The sequence below is a fragment of the Triticum urartu genome, chromosome 7A (assembly GCF_056163025.1).
Source record: "Triticum urartu cultivar PI428250 chromosome 7A, HENAU_Tu73, whole genome shotgun sequence".
Lineage (NCBI taxonomy): Eukaryota > Viridiplantae > Streptophyta > Magnoliopsida > Poales > Poaceae > Triticum > Triticum urartu.
Window position 1 is genome coordinate 96,512,760 of NC_141879.1, and position 21,032 is coordinate 96,533,791.

General features: G+C 44.0%; 2 pseudogenes; one reads left to right on the forward strand and one right to left on the reverse strand.

Annotated features, from left to right (window-relative positions):
• Positions 1-396: 396 nt before the first annotated feature.
• LOC147958193 (small nucleolar RNA Z247) lies at positions 397-538 on the reverse strand (annotated as a pseudogene).
• A 14,876-nt stretch (positions 539-15,414) lies between these two features.
• Positions 15,415-15,556, forward strand: LOC147958194 (small nucleolar RNA Z247; annotated as a pseudogene).
• The last annotated feature ends 5,476 nt before the right edge of the window (positions 15,557-21,032 follow it).

A 21,032-nucleotide genomic window follows, 5' to 3' on the forward strand; every position in this document is an offset into this window, starting at 1 on the left:
TGAGGTGATCGGTGGCACCAGTGTCCAAATACCAGTTGGTATCTACTCCATAGGACGAGGTTGTGGCAGATCCGGCGCTCTTCTCGTTCTTGGTGTAGGAGATGTCGAAGCGCCGGTAGCATTCGAGGGCGGTGTGATCCGGCCTCTTGCAGATCTGGCAAACGACCTCAGGAAGGTCATCGGCTCCTCCGTTGCCGTTGCCGTTGCCGCGGCCTACATTGCCACGACCACCGCCTCCATTGCCACGGCCTCTGTTGCCGCGGACACCTCCTCCATTGCCATGGCCACCATTGCCACGGCCACCTCCACCGCGGCCAAAACCACCACGGTCACGAGAGATGGTATTTGCCGAGGACTGGGAGGAGTGGTTGCCACCTTCGAACATAGCAAGACGCTTTTCAAAATCGATCAACTAAGAGTAAAGTTCAGCTACCTTGATTGGTTCAATCCTCGCGGCGCAGATGGACGAGACAAACGAGATGTAGTCGTAGTCTAGTCCGGCGAGGATGTAGGAGACCATGTCATCATCGTCGAGCGGCTTGCCTGCTGAAGCCATCTCGTCGCCCAGCGCTTTCATGCGCCCGATGTAGTCGGCGATGGTCGCGGTGCCCTTTTTGGTGGTGGAGAGGGCGATCCACGTGTTGACAATGTTGGCCTGCGTCTGGGAGAGGAACATCTCCCTGATGGCGGTCCATGCCGCGGCGGCCTTGGTGCAGTGGGCGACTTGGATCATCACAGGTGGCGAGATCGAATTGAAGATGAAGCTCAGCACCTGCGAGTCTTGCGCCAGGGTGACAACATACGCCGGGTTTGGCACATCTGTCGGCTTACCGTCTTTATCGGCAAGCTTGGGCTCCGGGAACGGGTGATCAGGGTTGAGGTGATCAATCAGCTGCGCTCCGTGTGGCTAGGGCTTGCGCGCGCCAGACCAGGTAGTTGCCCCGGTGCAGCTTGTCAGGGATGGGAATGAAGGCAAAAGCGGTGGCGGCGGAGCTGGAGCTAGCCATGACTAGGTTTGGATGTTGGAGAGGAAGTTGGCTCTGAATACCATGAAAGATTGGATGAAGCGTATACTTCTGGCAGGGACGCATTGCATGTTATATAGGCAAAGAGGTTTACAAGATTTGGTAGTTTGGTTGTGTTGGATTGATCCTCAAGAAAGATATACGACGATGAGGATGAATCCTAACAACCACAACTACCGGTTACAACAACCACGCAACACGCTAGCCTACCGGCGTATATATGATTTATATTTATACCGTATATACATGTTATAATGTATTCTAACAACTTTCACTGGCTCGACAATATTGCACAAATCATGTGTACACATTTACATATGCGCTCCGCCGTGTCGGGAATCGGGGTAGATCTCGATCTGCAGATCTGCAGCTAGCGATGCATACGCATGCGCGCTCCAGCCTCCATGGAACCCTGCATGCAGCTCTTGGTAGCTCCACACATCTTACCTTCATTTTCATCATTTTTCTTTTGCCGTTTAAATTTCAAATTTTTAAATATTCTCAACGACACGTCCAATTTAGTTTTTGTTTCTAGATTCATGTTGCTTGTGACAAAGGCCGTGTCCAGTTATCTTTCCATTGTAATGGATATTGTTTTCCATGATAATTATCAGCTTTATGATGCCTTCGGGTGTCCTTTCTAAAAAAAACCTTTACTTCCCATTCCCCACACCCCTTAACCTCCGCCACCCCGATACAAAGACACATGTGGAAAGGAAAATGAAAGCATGTGTCATAAAATGAAAGCGACGCTCACATGCATTGGAGCGCCCATATCCATCTGTACATCTGGAATGCTCTATGATCCAAATTCAAGTATAAAGGTAAAGCCTAACTTCTTACGAGCGAGCGGAGCGAGGCTCGCCGCCAGTGCTATATATCTCCTTTGTAAGCCGCCACACGGGATAAGTCGATCAATTGTAAATCTCCGAAGTTTGTAAGTTCCCTTGATATAGTGAAGATTTGCTGACGCCCGTGGTTTTTTCCCCTTCGTGTTGCAGGGGCTTTCCACGTTAAAATCGCGTGTCTCCAGTGTTGATTTCATTCTTTTCCATTTGATATTAAACACAACAAAATGTAAAGACCAAATAAGAAACACGGATTGGAGATATTACCTAACATTATTCATAAGTAAAGCACAAAATACACTTAAGTTGGGCCAAGACCGGAGTTCTTGGAGACCGATTTTAATTATAATTACATGACCTTGATGAATTGTTCCTACTAACTACAAGTGATACACACTTGCCTGAACGGCTAAACAATAGATACATACATAACATAAATACATAGTTGATATCCCCTAAAAACATACTGTAGAATATACATAACAACACATGACGTTTGCAAAATCTCTGCTCGAAGCAAAACAAGAATCCACCTTGAGCTGTTACACTCTAATCACCGTACATGGCACAGCATGGCCTAGAAGGCCGGGCAAACCTTGCTGATGATCCAGAGAACAAAGCCCCATATGAGCTCATTCTCTCTGGCCTTCACCTGATGCTCATGGCTTCTCGCACTCATGTTTCTTCTCTGAACCTGGCTCCTCAAAGCAATGGCCTCCACTGCCTCGTACACCATTATTCTCTCCTGGGATGCTGCCGCAGATGCTAGATGGTTGTAAACAAAGTGATGAAGAGATTGGTGACTTGAGGATCCATCGATCTCCTGAGTATTTGTAATCGTAGAGCTCGGTGCCATGGAGTCATAAAAACAGAACAACACTGCTTTGCTGCTCGAACTAGTCGTGTCAAAACATTCTCGAATGATTACAAACAAACGTCGCCGCCACACCCACACGTACTTTGACTGCTTGACCCATTCTCAGATGATTACAAACGTCGTCACCACACGTAGTTTGACTGCTTGACCCATGCCCCAATCAGAGTCCCCAACATGGCGACACATCCTGCTTAGTACTGCTTACTACCTGTACTACCTTGGCTGCCAAGCCAGCCAGCTCTTCCTTCTTGCCTGCCTTCCCGCAGCACCGAGCTCTATCATTACAAATACTTGAGAGATCGATATGGATCCTCAAGTCTTCCCAGCAAGAACAAATAACCAGTCTCTTCTTCACTTTGCACGCAACTACTAGTAGCTAGCATCTGCAGCAGCATCCAAAGAGGGAAATAATGCTGTATGAGGCAGTGGAGGCCATTGCTCTCAGGAGCCAGCTTCAGAGAAGAAACATCAGTGCGAGGAGCCATGATCATCAGGTGAAGGCCACGGAGGAGAATGAGCTCATACGGGGCATTATCCTCTGGATCTTCAGGAAGGTTTGCCCGGCCTTCTAGGTCATGTTGTGCCATGTACGATGATTAGAGTGTAACAGCTGAAGGTGGATTCTTTTTTTGCTTCGAGCAGAGATTTTGCATACGTCACGTGTTTTTATGTATATTCTACAATATGTTTTTAGGGGATATATACTATGCATTTATGTCATGTATGTATGTATTGTTTGGCCAGTTCAGGCAAGTGTGTATCACTTCTAGTTAGTAGGAACAGTTCATCAAGGTCATGTAATATCAGTGTCCAAGAACTCCGGTCTTGGCCGAACTGAGTGTATTTTGTGTTTTACTTATGAACAATGTTAGCTAATATCTCCAACCCATGTTTCTTCTTTGGTCTTTACATTTTGTTGTGTTTAACGTGTTAAATATCATTCTCCCATAAGGAGAGGAGGTATATTGAGAGAAACTACCAATTTATAAGTGTTCTTCACAGCTTTTGATAGGGGCATTTTATTTTAGTTGAAGGCCAAAATATGATACTTCCTCATGGAACAACATACCATACGGTCGGCTGGACGAGCTCATGAGTGAACCAGTGGCACGAGATTCCCGTTACGAGATCCCCCAGATTTGTGATCTCTCTCTCGCGCGCCTGTCAATGGTATCGGTGCATGCTGGTGAGGTGCAGGCGGCGCTAGCGCCGGTGACCAGGGCCACTGTCACGCACCGGAGGTTGAGTGGAAACTAAAGGTTTTTTTAGAAAAGACCTGATAATTATCAAGAAAAAATATCCAGTACAATGGAAAGATAACTGGACGCAGAACGATCAATAAAAATAAAATTCCATTAAAAATCATACTAGCCTTTTTCTTCCTTCAATTGTACACTTGTTGATGTTGAAAATTACACTGAACCAACAATAAAGAAAAGGGATATCTGGAAATGTTCTCGACATATCAAGCTTTAAAGATCACAATAGCCACTCACCCATTGAAACGAAATCTATAAATCGTTGAGAAAACATCGGTTGAAGCACCACCCCACACAACACGGGCTTGCAATCCATCACCACCGGTCCAGAGAGAAAGAAAAATCGGACCATGTTGCAGCATAACACGAAAGAAGATGTCAAAGTCATCACAGCAATAGCTAACCAATTGCTCTCTTAGATAGACATACCAAGTGCTAAGATGTGAAGAGAGCCAACAAATCCAGCAACACAAAATCTCGCAGGCCCTTCATCGGCCCCGGATCAGATGTCGTCAGAGTAGAAACATGCCAAAAAGACCTTATTTCAACACGTCGTTGCCACCACCACCTCGTCGGTTCTGCTAGGGTAACAAAACCTAAATAGAAGAAAATGAAACAGGTGGGTCCCCACTTCTCTTGTCGCCGACGAGGCCGCTTGGCAGGGAATAGGAGGAGGCCTAGTGGTGGTGTGGAGGAGACCTTTGGCGGCGGCTAGGGTTGGGCACATGAGATATTTTTCTCTTATATGAACAAGAGTCTGTTTGGTTTGAGGTGCAAAAGAAGTTCCTTGTGAGCTTCGTACGGCGAGGAGTTGAGTAAAACGCCAAACAAAACAACACATTGCAGGCCCAAATCTAAGAAAACATCCTCGGAAACTCAAATTTTAAACTGCATAACGTGCATGGCTAGTTTTTCTACAAACAACGTGATCGCTCTCTTATTAGCTCGTCTGATATCAAGACTGAAAGGGCGGTCCCACTTGCAGGCACTGACATGCCAAAACAATTACAAGCAGGCCATGTTTTCTTTTGCTGAACTACCACTTAAAACAAAACAAATAGCCAATCGAGTCCCTGCCAAGCGTCGGTGAGCCTATCTCCGGCGAGTGAGAGCCTAGCTTCGGCACTTGGGGGCCACCAGTGAAGTTGTCATTGGCATAGAGCACATCGAGGAGGTCGTTGTAGACCTCGCTGGTGTGGGTGCACAGAAGTGGGGGAGGCGATTGAGATAACCGTCGAACAAGTTCCCGGAGAAAGGTCAGGTCAAGTGTTCGGATGTCAAAGGCATGGGTCCAGAGATGGGTGAGGGGGGACGCTTGGACAAGTGTGAGGAGTAGCCCTGCGAGGTGATCGGCGGAGGGGAGAAGGCGGAATATGTTCGGAGCCACACGTGGAAATGGTTGGTGTGGAGGGGCTAGGAGGGGGCATTGGCACGGATGACTCGGAGCGTGAGATCCGGCGGGAGGGCACAGGAGGCAGATGTGGTTCAGGGTGCGCTCTAGGTAGCAGTCGCATCATATGATGGCGGAGAGGTGGTTGACCGCGGCGAAGTATGCGTTATTGGACGTGGGATGGTTTGGCAGCTCCGCGGTGTCGTCCGCGTAGTCGGAGAGCGTCGCTAGGCGAAGAACAACCGGGGAATAGTGGTCGTCTCGGTAGAACTGCACTGGAGGGCGAAAATCTTATCCTCTCTTATGTTTTATAGTTTAATCCTTCTAGTTTGCACTATTTACAAAAAAATATGCTAAAGTCAGTCCACTTCGAGCCATTATATGGTGCCACCTACATGTGCGCCCCTTGCCTGTTTTGGCACCAAAAGCGCTAAACAAGTGATCAATGTTTTCTTCCCAAAAAAAAGTAGCCCCGCGCGGTGCAATTTGCAGCTTGAATTTTCAGGGATGTTTTCGCGATTTTGGGCCCACAATATGTTTCTTTTTTACTCGTGAAGTGCTCAACCGGTTAATAATCGAATCATCCCGTAGCTAAGAACTGTTTCATGCATGCACGTGCAAGTAAAATATGCAACCGTTGCTTTCTTCAGTGCCAAAGAGACGTCAACTCTTGAGTAAGTAATGGGTGGTCAATCTATCTTGCCGCCACCAAGTGTTACAAAAATTATGAGGAAAACATAACAGCACTGCTTTGCTGCTCTGACTACTCGTCTCCAAACGTGACGGCGACGAAACATTCTCAAATTATCCCGGGCGTCGTTGTCATCGCAGATTCACAGGTAGTTTGATTGCTTAACCCATCACTCAATCAGAGTCCCCGACATGGCGACACATCCTGCTTACTGCTGACTGTACCTGTACTACCTTGGCTGCCAAGCTAGCCAGCTCCTCCTTGCTTCCTGCCTTTCCGCAACATCAAGCTCTAGGAGTACAAATACTCGAGATATCAATGGATCCTCAAGTCTTCCCAGCAAGAACCAACCAGTCTCTTCTTCACTTTGCATGCAACTAGCTAGTATCTGCAGCAGAAGCCTGAGAAAGAAATAATGGTGTACGAGGCAGTGGAGGCCATTGCTCTCAGGAGCCAGGTTCAGAGAATAAACATCAGTGCGAGGAGCCATGATCATCAGGTGAAGGCCAAACAGAATGAGCTCATATGGGGCATTATTCTCTGGATCATCAGGAAGGTTTGCCCGGCCTTCTAGGCTATGCCATGTACACGAAAGATAGAGTGTAACATTTGAAGATGGGACCTTCTTTTTTGCTTGGAGCAGAGATTTTGCAAAACGTCAGTGTGTTTTTATGTATATACTATTTATTGTTTAGCCAACGCAAGTAAGTGTGTATCACCAGTAGTTAGTACGAGCAAGGAAGAGTTCATCAAGGTCATGTAAAATCAGTGTTGAAGAACTCCGGCCTTGCCCAACTTGTGTGTATTTATGCTTAACTTATGAAACATGTTTGTTAATCTCCCCAACCTGTTTTTCTTCTTCTAACAACTCCTGCACATTCCGTTATGTTTTTTTTTTCCTTTGAAAAGAAAGATATCACCCTTAGCCTTTGCATCGACTAATGCACACAATCATATATTACTAATTATTGAAACAATACCAGGTGAATCCAAGGGACGAAAATTCCAAATTTGAACTTCGGTTGAACTCGTCCACATCAACGTACATATGATGATCCCTTCTTGAAGGCTTTGTCTTAGAGTAGTGTATTTTTTGTCGTTCAGTCACTTAAGGTTTGTGCTTAGATTGTGGAGATTCTATAGCGAGGCATTTGGCTTCACATTTTGTTATGTCGGATCAGTATATACCGAAAAAGGCTTTCGCCCCGCTTTATAAATAAAACAAACCACCGAGAGCACACATACATGGACTAGTTCAGAACACACACACACACGCCACACAACAAGAGGTCCAAAGGTACTGCTGAGGGCATAGCTCAACAAGCCCAACACAAAACACACACAATAAAACAAGAAGCGCGGCCGAGGCCGGGGCCGCGGAGCACGCCAAACATCTAATGTCGGATCAGTATATTAGTTACTACAACTGGTTCAAGAACGTTGAACATTCCAGGTATACAGATAGATATGGGCGCTCCGATGCATGTGCGTGTCACTTTCATTTTTTGACACATGGCTTCGTTTTCTTTTCCACATGCGTCGTTGTATCGAGGTGGCGGAGGTTGAGGGGCGCGGAGAATGGGAAGTAAAGGTTTTTTCTTTAGAAAAAAGACATACGAAGGCATCTTAAATCTGATAATTATCAAGGAAGACAATATCCATTGCAATGGAAAGGTAACTGGACGCGGAACGATTTGTAAAAAAATAAAATTACATTGAAAATCATACTAGCCTTCTTCTTCCTTCAATTGTATGTTTCTCGCCGGTGATTGAAAATTACATTGAACCAACAGTAAAGGAAAGGGATGCCCGAAGACGTCCTCGACATATCTGGCTTTAAAGACCGCCATGGTTACTCGCCCAATGAAACGAGATAGTATAAAAAGTTGAGGAAACATCGGTTGGGGCATCAACCCACACAACATAGGCTGTAATCCATCACCACCGGTCCAAAGAGAAAGCGAAACCGGACCATGCCGCAGAACAACACCAAACAAGATGTCGAGGTCACCACGCCAATAGCCAACAGATCCGGTGCAACAAAATTTGGCATGCCCTTCGTCGGCCCCGGATTGGACCACGTAGGAGTAGGGACATGCCAGAGAGACCTTATTTCACCATGTCATTGGCGTGACCACCTCGTCGATTTGGCTTGGGAAACAAAACCTAAGTAGAAAGAAAAAATATATGAGTCCCCACTCCTTCCGCCGCCGATGTGGCCGCTTAGTGGTGAATAGGAGGGGGCCTAGGTGGTTGTGTGGAGGAGACCTTTGGCGGCAACGGCTAGAGACCTCCGGATCATCAGGAAGATTTGCCCGGCCTTCTAGTCCATGCTGCCACGTCGGATGATTAGAGTGTAACAACTGAAGGCAGATTCTTTTTGCGTCGAGCAGAGATTTTGCATACGTCATGTGTTTTTATGTATATTCTACAGTATGTTTTCTAGGGGATATATACTATGTATTTATGTTATGTATGTATGTATTGTTTAGCCAGTTCTGGCAAGTGTGTAACTGTATCACTTGTAGTTAGTAGGAACAGTCCATCAAGGTCACCCTCAAAAAAAAAAACAGTTCATCAAGGTCATGTAATTAAAATCACTGTCCAAGAAGTCCGGTCTTGGCCCAACTTGAGTGTATTTTGTGCTTTATTACTTATGAATAATGTTAGCTAATATCCCCAAACCGTGTTTCCTCTCAGAGTCTACATTGTTTTGTGTTTAACATGCTGATCAATACAATTCTCCTATGAGAAGAGGGCAATAGTAACCATGTGACACGTGTGGTAAACAATCCAAACAATTCAAAAATGAGAAGGCGGTAATAGATGTGTTGAGCCTCGAGACTACCAATTTATAAGTGTTCTTCACAGCTTTTGAAAGGGGCAACTTATTTTAGTTGAAAGCCAGAATATGATACTTCCTCATGGAAAAACATACCATACGACGATCGGCTGGACGAGAGCAGGAGCGAAAGAGTGGCGCGAGATTCCAACTACGAGATCCCCAAGATTCTAACTGGAACCGGGACTAAAGGCCCTCCACGTGGCCGCTGCCTGGAGGTCCACCTTTAGCCCCGGTTGGTAACACCAACCGGTACTAAAGCAAATTTTATGATTTTTTTTTGAATTTTTTTTTGAAATATTTTTTTTGAATTTTTTTGAATTTCAAATTTCTGAATTATTTTAACCTCTAATCTCTAATCACCCACCCCTCATCACTGCTCAATTTAACCTTTAATCTCTAATCACCACTCATCATTCCAAATCATCTAACTTCCCGAACGGTCACCCATCCTCTCACTACTCCTCTCACTACTCCAGCCTGAGCACGCTTAACTTCCGGGTTCTATTTTCCCTCGTTTCCAAGTCTGCACTTGTTGTTTTCCTGACAATTGTAAGATGTCAATCCTATTAACCCTCAGGAATTTAGCTTGAGCATGAAGTCACACGTTTCACTGTTTGAGTTTGAAACTATTGTTCTAAAAATCAATAATTATTTAGTAACACTAATATTTCTTGAATAAGTAGTTTAACCACAGTTTGACCATAGTTGACCAAAATTCAAAAAAATTGAAATAATTATTTAGTAACACTAATATTCTTGAATAATTATTTAGTAACACTAATACTTCTTGAATAAGTAGTTTGACCAGATTTAACAAAAATTCAAAAAAAATACTGAAATTTGAGCATAACTTTTTTTCCTTTTAGAATTTGAGGATTCTAAAAATTTGCAAACAGGCTGTAGGTGGTCTCCATCGGATGCGGATTTTCGTTCCGAACATTTTGATATATTATACGTTTTTTTCCGACATCGTATGCAAAAGTTATAGCTGTTTTACATATTCCCTACACTTTTTGCAAAACATGTCCAAATTTAAGTTTTAAAATTTTCCTAACTAGTAGATGTAGTAACATAACTACATCTCGAAGGATTTTAAATTTTGAAGTTTCTATCATTTTCTTTTGCTTTTTACAAAACTAAAAAGGCGATGCACGGGGGGGGGGGGGGGTAGGATTTGAAAATTGCACCATTAGTACCGGTTCGTGGCACGAACCGGTACTAAAGGTCTCAACCCCATTAGTACCGGTTCGTCCCACGAATCGGTACTAATGGGGTTGAGACCTTTAGTACCGGTTCGTGCCACGAACCGGGACTAAAGGTCCCATTTGAACCGGGAGTAATGCCTGTATGGCGCCCTCGCCGCTTGAACCGGGACTAATGCCCATATTAGTCCCGGTTCGTAATGCAACCGGGATTAATGCTCTTTTCTGGCTGGACCAAAACCCCTTTTTCTACTAGTGCTACTAGGGAAAACCTTACCAATAGTGTTGGTTTTTGAGCTACCAGTAGCGCGGGCGCCAGCGCTACAGCTGCGGCACTACATCTATTTTGTAGCAGTAGCGCTTGTTTAGGCCAGCGCTACTGACCGGTTGGATCGCGATGACATTCGACTACATGAACCGCGTTTCTTAACGCTTCTGCTTTCGGTCTATGAGGGTACGTAGACACACTCTCCCCTCTCGTTGCTATGCATCTCCTAGATAGATGTTGCGTGATCGTAGGAATTTTTTTTAAAATACTGCGTTCCCCAACACTTCTAGACCCCCCCCCCCCCCCCCGAGAAGGTGACGACTCCTGCCCTGAAGAGAATCAACAAAAATTGGGTCCATAATTTCGTGGGTGTGGTTGTGTGTGGGGGGGGGGGGGAGGGGGGGTAATAAGGGTAAAGAGGAGCGTATAGAGTTGCCTGTGGGCCCCACACGATGTCACCATGTGACCAAGTTGTGTGGGCTCCACTGAAGCCCCCATGGCATGCTTTTGTGGCTCTTTTTCATGAATCTTCCAATTATTTTTGTGGGGATTTTCTTACGGACCTTTAGTGCACAAAAGCAACACCACTGGAAAAATCTACTGAAAACATCATCAATCCTATCAGTTTTTGTTCAGACTATGCAAGTTATTGGACAAAAAAACATAGCAAAAGGGTTGAGGAAAGTAGTTACATTTAAGCAATATCAAAAGGTAGCCCGTGTACACCATCTCAACTAAATGTTTAAAGAATGGTTCTTGTCCTCCACCATTGTAGTTGTCTTGATGATCCAAATAAAATATCATGCATTTGTGCCCTCTCTTTACCATTCTCACAATGTCATATGTTTCTTCATCCTTCGACAACAACCTATCACCATCCTCATTCAGTTGAGAATTAGGTAGCAAACAATATAGACAAATCCTACCATCTAATCTCATACCCAGTGTGCTCTATCGTGTATTTTCAAATTGTTTGAGAACCGTTTTGGACACAACCACCAGAAATTAGGGGCAAGTATGCATTTTGCTTTACTGGCAGCACCTGCTAGCAGCAGTAAATGCCAAAAAAGGAAACTCGTTCACCAGCCTACAAAAACGAACGCGTCCACCAGTCCACGGCACCGCTCGTCGAGCACACGGATCGCGATCCGCGTGACGCCACGAGCCCAAATCCCCGCCCTCCATCCGGCCGCGATCCAACGGCGCCGATCCCACCGTCCTCCGCCCATCCCGCGTGGCCGAAACCCAAACCCCCAAATTACGGCGCGCAAAGCATCCCGGATCCCCTCTAAAACCCACCTCCATTCCAATCCACAATCCACCACCGCGAAGAAAGATCTCATCTTCCCCTCCAACCACCAGAGCGAGCAGCCAGATCCGTAGCCCCTCCATCCCAATGGCCCGCACCAAGCAGACGGCCCTTAAGTCCACCGGCGGCAAGGCGCCGAGGAAGCAGCTGGCCACCAAGGCGGCGCGCAAGTCGGCGCCGGCGACCGGCGGCGTCAAGAAGCCGCACAGGTTCAGGCGCCGGCGACCTTTAGTTTCCACTCAACCTCCGGTGCGTGACAGTGGCCCTGGTCACCGGCGCTAGCGCCGCCTGCACCTCACCAGCATGCACCGATACCATTGACAGGCGCGCGAGAGAGAGAGATCACAAATCTGGGGGATCTCGTAACGGGAATCTCGTGCCACTGGTTCACTCCTGAGCTCGTCCAGCCGACCGTATGGTATGTTGTTCCATGAGGAAGTATCATATTTTGGCCTTCAACTAAAATAAAATGCCCCTATCAAAAGCTGTGAAGAACACTTATAAATTGGTAGTTTCTCTCAATATACCTCCTCTCCTTATGGGAGAATGATATTTAACACGTTAAACACAACAAAATGTAAAGACCAAAGAAGAAACATGGGTTGGAGATATTAGCTAACATTGTTCATAAGTAAAACACAAAATACACTCAGTTCGGCCAAGACCGGAGTTCTTGGACACTGATATTACATGACCTTGATGAACTGTTCCTACTAACTAGAAGTGATACACACTTGCCTGAACTGGCCAAACAATACATACATACATGACATAAATGCATAGTATATGTCCCCTAAAAACATATTGTAGAATATACATAAAAACACGTGACGTATGCAAAATCTCTGCTCGAAGCAAAAAAAGAATCCACCTTCAGCTGTTACACTCTAATCATCGTACATGGCACAACATGACCTAGAAGCCCGGGCAAACCTTCCTGAAGATCCAGAGGATAATGCCCCGTATGAGCTCATTCTCCTCCGTGGCCTTCACCTGATGATCATGGCTCCTCGCACTGATGTTTCTTCTCTGAAGCTGGCTCCTGAGAGCAATGGCCTCCACTGCCTCATACAGCATTATTTCCCTCTTTGGATGCTGCTGCAGATGCTAGCTACTAGTAGTTGCGTGCAAAGTGAAGAAGAGACTGGTTATTTGTTCTTGCTGGGAAGACTTGAGGATCCATATCGATCTCTCAAGTATTTGTAATGATAGAGCTCGGTGCTGCGGGAAGGCAGGCAAGAAGGAAGAGCTGGCTGGCTTGGCAGCCAAGGTAGTACAGGTAGTAAGCAGTACTAAGCAGGATGTGTCGCCATGTTGGGGACTCTGATTGGGGCATGGGTCAAGCAGTCAAACTACGTGTGGCGACGACGTTTGTAATCATCTGAGAATGGGTCAAGCAGTCAAAGTACGTGTGGGTGTGGCGGCGACGTTTGTTTGTAATCATTCGAGAATGTTTTGACACGACTAGTTCGAGCAGCAAAGCAGTGTTGTTCTGTTTTTATGACTCCATGGCACCGAGCTCTACGATTACAAATACTCAGGAGATCGATGGATCCTCAAGTCACCAATCTCTTCATCACTTTGTTTACAACCATCTAGCATCTGCGGCAGCATCCCAGGAGAGAATAATGGTTTACGAGGCAGTGGAGGCCATTGCTTTGAGGAGCCAGGTTCAGAGAAGAAACATGAGTGCGAGAAGCCATGAGCATCAGGTGAAGGCCAGAGAGAATGAGCTCATATGGGGCTTTGTTCTCTGGATCATCAGCAAGGTTTGCCCGGCCTTCTAGGCCATGCTGTGCCATATACGGTGATTAGAGTGTAACAGCTCAAGGTGGATTCTTGTTTTGCTTCGAGCAGAGATTTTGCAAACGTCATGTGTTGTTATGTATATTCTACAGTATGTTTTTAGGGGATATCAACTATGTATTTATGTTATGTATGTATCTATTGTTTAGCCGTTCAGGCAAGTGTGTATCACTTGTAGTTAGTAGGAACAATTCATCAAGGTCATGTAATTATAATTAAAATCGGTCTCCAAGAACTCCGGTCTTGGCCCAACTTAAGTGTATTTTGTGCTTTACTTATGAATAATGTTAGGTAATATCTCCAATCCGTGTTTCTTATTTGGTCTTTACATTTTGTTGTGTTTAATATCAAACGGAAAAGAATGAAATCAACACTGGAGACACGCGATTTTAACGTGGAAAGCCCCTGCAACACGAAGGGGAAAAAACCACGGGCGTCAGCAAATCTTCACTATATCAAGGGAACTTACAAACTTCGGAGATTTACAATTGATCGACTTATCCCGTGTGGCGGCTTACAAAGGAGATATATAGCACTGGCGGCGAGCCTCGCTCCGCTCGCTCGTAAGAAGTTAGGCTTTACCTTTATACTTGAATTTGGATCATAGAGCATTCCAGATGTACAGATGGATATGGGTGCTCCAATGCATGTGAGCGTCGCTTTCATTTTATGACACATGCTTTCATTTTCCTTTCCACATGTGTCTTTGTATCGGGGTGGCGGAGGTTAAGGGGTGTGGGGAATGGGAAGTAAAGGTTTTTTTTTAGAAAGGACACCCGAAGGCATCATAAAGCTGATAATTATCATGGAAAACAATATCCATTACAATGGAAAGATAACTGGACACGGCCTTTGTCACAAGCAACATGAATCTAGAAACAAAAACTAAATTGGACGTGTCGTTGAGAATATATAAAAATTTGAAATTTAAACGGCAAAAGAAAAATGATGAAAGTGAAGGTAAGATGTGTGGAGCTACCAAGAGCTGCATGCAGGGTTCCATGGAGGCTGGAGCGCGCATGCGTATGCATCGCTATCTGCAGATCTGCAGATCGAGATCTACCCCGATTCCCGACACGGCGGAGCGCATATGTAAATGTGTACACATGATTTGTGCAATATTGTCGAGCCAGTGAAAGTTGTTAGAATACATTATAACATGTATATACGGTATAAATATAAATCATATATACGCCGGTAGGCTAGCGTGTTGCGTGGTTGTTGTAACCGGTAGTTGTGGTTGTTAGGATTCATCCTCATCGTCGTATATCTTTCTTGAGGATCAATCCAACACAACCAAACTACCAAATCTTGTAAACCTCTTTGCCTATATAACATGCAACGCGTCCCTGCCAGAAGTATACGCTTCATCCAATCTTTCATGGTATTCAGAGCCAACTTCCTCTCCAACATCCAAACCTAGTCATGGCTAGCTCCAGCTCCGCCGCCGCCGCTTTTGCCTTCATTCCCATCGCTGACAAGCTGCACCGGGGCAACTACCTGGTCTGGCGCGCGCAAGCCCTAGCCACGCGGAGCGCAGCTGATTGATCACCTCAACCCTGATCACCCGTTCCCGGAGCCCAAGCTTGCCGATAAAGACGGTAAGCCGACAGATGTGCCAAACCCGGCGTATGTTGTCACCCTGGCGCAAGACTCGCAGGTGCTGAGCTTCATCTTCAATTCGATCTCGCCACCTGTGATGATCCAAGTCGCCCACTGCACCAAGGCCGCCGCGGCATGGACCGCCATCAGGGAGATGTTCCTCTCCCAGACGCAGGCCAACATCGTCAACACGCGGATCGCCCTCTGCACCACCAAAAAGGGCACCACGACCATCGCCGACTACATCGGGCGCATGAAAGCGCTGGGCGACGAGATGGCTTCAGCAGGCAAGCCGCTCGACGATGATGACATGGTCTCCTACATCCTCGCCGGACTAGACTACGACTACATCTCGTTTGTCTCGTCCATCTGCGCCGCGAGGATTGAACCAATCAAGGTAGCTGAACTTTACTCTTAGTTGATCGATTTTGAAAAGCGTCTTGCTATGTTCGAAGGTGGCAACCACTCCTCCCAGTCCTCGACAAATACCATCTCTCGTGACCGTGGTGGTTTTGGCCGCGGTGGAGGTGGCCGTGGCAATGGTGGCCACGGCAATGGAGGAGGTGTCCGCGGCAACAGAGGCCGTGGCAATGGAGGCGGTGGTCGTGGCAATGGAGGCCGCGGCAACGGCAACGGCAACGGAGGAGCCGATGACCTTCCTGAGGTCGTTTGCCAGATCTGCAAGAGGCCGGATCACACCGCCCTCGAATGCTACCGGCGCTTCGACATCTCCTACACCAAGAACGAGAAGAGCGCCGGATCTGCCACAACCTCGTCCTATGGAGTAGATACCAACTGGTATTTGGACACTGGTGCCACCGATCACCTCACCAACGAGCTCGACAAGTTGACCGTCCACAACAAGTACCACGGCAACGATCAAGTTCACACTGCAAACGGAGAAGGTATGGAAATTAGTCATATTGGTCACACTACCGTTCGTACCCCTACTCGTGATCTTCATCTAAAGAACATTCTTGCATGTGCCCGATGCCGCAAAAAACCTTATCTCCGCCCATCGCTTATCCACTGATAATCATACTTTCCTTGAAGTTCACCCAACTTTTTTTCTCGTCAAGGAACAGGGAATGAGGAAAACCCTTCTGCGCGGCAGGTGTAGACAAGGTCTCTACCCCGTATCATCGGCTCCCTTTAGCTCAAGCAAGCAAGCGTTTGGTGCAAATAAACTGCATGTTGAAAGGTGGCACAGTCGGCTAGGGCATCCGTCATCCACCATAGTGCGTCATGTTCTTAGCCAGAATGATATTCCTTTTTCTAGTAGCGAGTTAAATAAAGAAGGAGTTTGTGATGCATGCCAAATGGGCAAAAGTCACCAACTTCCTTATCCTAGTTCAAACAGTGTGTCTAAAGCTCCTTTAGAGCAAATTTTCTCCGATGTATGGGGGCCTGCCCGTGATTCTATCAATAAAAAAAACTATTATGTGTCTTTCATTGATGATTACAGCAAATTCACGTGGATCTATACCTATACTAATTACAGACTTCCTACTAATTCCGACGTTAATTAATTAGAAATTAGGAGACGTCCATCTAATGGGACCGGGTTATTACGGTCTAGATTAACTCATAAAAGTTGCGGAAAAAAACTAAAAGAGATGCCCGTAAAATATCAACCTCCACCCTTTTTCCCATAAAAACACCTTAGAAGCAAACCCTATTCTCTCGCTCAATCTCTGACCTCCCTCTCTCTTTCACGTCTCTGTTCATATTCTCATGGAAAAGAGATCCACGTCTCTCTCAATTTGGAGCAACAAAGTTGGTCATGGATCCTTCTCTCAATGTCTCACGTCTCCCTCTCCCAAACCCTCATCTCTCTCTTCCTATCCACATGGAAACATATCTATGTCTCTCCCAATTGCAACAAGTTAGGGCATGGATCTTCTGTATCTCCGAATTGCAACAAGGCAGTTAGGGCGTGGATCTTCTGCGATCCTCTCCACATGGAAACAGATCATGTCTCTCCCAAATTGCTGCAAGGAAGTTATGACATGCTTCTCTAATTTATGGCATGGACCTTCTGCGCTCCCGTCTACATGGAAACAGATCATGTCTGTCCCAAATTACAGCAACCAAGTTATGGCATGGATCTCCTGCGCTCGTGCAGCTTATTACAATTTTTTCCCTCATCTAGATTAGGTTCGTCTTCTCAGTCCGCACACTGATTTCTTTTGAAATTCTTTTTTTCGGTTTGGATCTAATTCTTTTCGTCGTGTCTTTTAATAGTGCAGTCTAGGGATTCAATTTCCTTTATCGTGCATCTACTTGAAGCAGATGATAGCGATGGAAAAATTAAATCATTTTTCTCTATCCCTCCAAAAACAAGAAATAGATCTTTCTTCGGCGTACAAAAAAGAAACATGTACCATATATGTAGAAAAAGATACGTCCAAGTATAATGTCAATCCTTCCTGTACGGGTGGATCTCTATTTTCTCTACTAATTAAGCCTAACTTGGTCTTTGACTCTCTCTGTGATTTGGCTTCCCAATCATAGTTTTCTTAATCCCTCAACCAAGGGAGGCAGGGTGGGGGATATGGAGAAGGACGGAGCTCCTGCTGTTGGTGGATGTTTGCCATGTTGTGCCATGGAGAGAAAGGTAATCTTGAAGAACAATTATCTCACCAAGAAATCGACCATCCACGTTCCTTGCTGGCAGCATGACAAGACCTTGCCACGGTTGATGACTTCAACAAGGACGATTTTGATCATGGGCTAAGTAAACCCCTCAGCGCAATAGCAGGGTAAGCATGAACACTATGATATGTCCAAAACGAATAAAAGAATCATGTTATGTTAGATATATAACATTATGATCGAGTGTTCCTGAATTGTAGTATTAATTTTTCTAAGAGCGTCTAGGCCACGACGGCTTATGGATCCAAGGAGTAGATTCATCGGCTGCAGTTTGAAGCCAATGGCTGCCAATTTTCTAAATGTCACCATCTCTGTTTTGTTTTATCTTATAAGTTGGAAATTTGATAACATGTGTTTGATGTTTTTCCTTCAAATTAGACTAATTGTAAGTCCTTCTAGGGCTGATGTTCCCCAACATTACTATCTTCCAGAATTTAGGTCCGATGGGGTCTTCCCTTTTCACATGTGTGCATTCAGCTAAAGTGCCATCTGATTGCTGCCATTAATCACAAATGGAAGTGCAGTCTGAAAGTTGTGGTACTTGATTTCAAAACAAAATAAAAACCATATGATGCTCCAACATAGTATCTTCTAATTTCTAAGTTCGACTTAGAACGATGCACTTCGAAATTTACATTTATGCTATGCACGCATGCTGGTACACTGGAGCATAATTCTATCATCTACCTATGGAGGAACATCTAACATGGATGCTCTTAAGAGTACCCATATGTAGCCTTTTAATTTTTGTAACATGCACTCACCACTACCTGCTTTTATGCACTTGATCTGATGTTTTGACATGTATACTTAAATTTGTTGTTTGTTCAAATGTTCCTCACATTTTGCTCAAGTAAAACATGACTATATTTTTTTAAAAATAATACATTATTTTTATTAATTTTCATAAATATTATGCTGAATAAAAAATATCAAAAATAATACACCGTCGGCCCGCTGCAGGCCGACTGGGCCTAGTCAGCCCACAGCAGGCCGATTGGATTCTAGTCGGCCTACAGCTGGCAGACTGGCCCCTGTCGGCCCACTGTGGGCTGACTGGAACTAATTGGCTCGCTGTGGGCTAATTGTTTTTGCAAAAAAAGTAGGCATAAAAAATATATGTTTAAAAAAATGTTAATCATGTAATTAAAAAATGTTAAACGTGTATAAAAAAATGTTCCTGATGTATACAAAAAAATGTACAATATATATGAAAAAGTTGACATAAAAAATATGTTTTAAAAAGTGTTAAGCATGTATTTAAAAATTGTTAAATGTGTGTATAAAAATGTTCCTTATTTATACAAAAAATATAGAATGTGTATGATAAAAAGTTGACACCAAAAAAATATGTTTGAAAAGTTGACATTTTTTCAAATACACGATTAAAAATTGTTAAATGTGTGTATAAAAATTGTTTCTTATCTATACAAAAAAATATAGAATGTGTATGAAAAAAAGTTGACACCAAAAAATATGTTTGAAAAGAATGTTCCAGTTCCATACAAAAAGTGCAACCAACCATACTTAGGTCTGTGATGCTCCCATACTGGATCCGGAGCTGGAACATTTTTTTATACACGTTTAACCTTTCATTCCAATACATGAAACATTTTTGTGTACTCGTTGAACATTTTTTCAAATACATGATTAACATTTTTTTCAAACATATTTTTTTGATGTCAACTTTTTTTCATACACATTCTATATTTTTTGTATAGATAAGGATCATTTTTTCAAATACATGATTAACATTTTTTTCAAACATATTTTTTTGGTGTCAACTTTTTTTCATACACATTCTATATTTTTTGTATAAATAAGAAACATTTTATACACACATTTAACAATTTTTAAATACATGCTTAACACATTTTAAAACATATTTTTAGTCAACTTTTTTGCATATATATTGTACATTTTTTATACATCAGGAACATTTTTTATACACGTTTAAAATTTTTTAATTACATGATTAACATTTTTTAAATATATATTTTTTATGCCTACTTTTTTTGCAAAAACAATTAGCCCAGAGCGAGCCAATTAGCTCCAGTCGGCCCACAGTGGGCCAATAGGACGCAATCAGCCCACAGTGGGCCGACAGGGGCCAGTCGGCCAGCTGTAGGCCGACTGGAATCCAATCGGCCTGCTGTGGGCCGACTAGGCCCAGTCGGCCTGCAGCGGGCCGATGGTGTATTATTTTTGAAAAAAATTTATCCCATGTAATATTTATGAAAATTAATAAAAAGAATGTATTATTTTTAAAAAATTAGCTAAAACATGTGTATGTTCAGTTTGTCTTCTTAATTTCTTGACCAATTTGTCAATGAGGCTAAATACCTACGGTTATTTTATGCCTATTGTCCTTTGAGATTGTTAAAATAACTTCCCCGAGATATGTGAACTGATGCTCCTGCTACTTCCGGACATTATATTATTCAGACTTCTATAAATATGTACCCAACTGCGTAATTGCTTAGCTTATGGATTTTATTTCTTCCAACTTTATAAATTCACAAAGGATTAAAACAAGTCTGCTGAGTTGTTGGATTAGGTACATGTATGTCGAAACTTATGGTTCGAAACTTATGGCTTTTCAAGACAATTTGTCCCTCTTTTGCTCCTCTAATATATATTGTCCCTTTATGTTGGATAACCATTACTTTTGTGCTAATTTTCTCGACACAGTGAAGATTTTTTTTGCTACTCATGTATAGATATAAATTTTAATGATCTTCACAATTCTATTAGTCAATAGAGACTTGAAGAAAATCCGGTCGATATAATATATACATTTTTCCTCACATATGTTGCAAAGAGTATTTTAAGTATATTTACATACTCTTTTTTATTTCTATGCATGGACAATATATATTAGGCACAGGACATGCTCACTACTGGAATTCCCAATTTTGATGAATGCCAAATGCACTCGGCAAAGGCCAAAAAAAACACGGCAGCACTGAGAAAACACGACTATGCTGCATGCCTGCCAGCAATGTTTATTTTGCTGTGTTCTTTTCCACGTGCACTTACTAGACAACTGCAAAAAACTTTGCCAAGTGCAGAACACAGTAACTCGGCAAAAAAATGATAGAGACTGAATGACGAGACATGGCGCATCTGGGTAGCTCTACTATGACCAAGTTTAACATAGTTTTGTCGTTTTGCGCACTCGGCAAAACTATGATCCAGAAGAGCTACCCAGATGCGCCATGTGTCATGTTTAGGCAAAGGGGTCTTAGATACGAG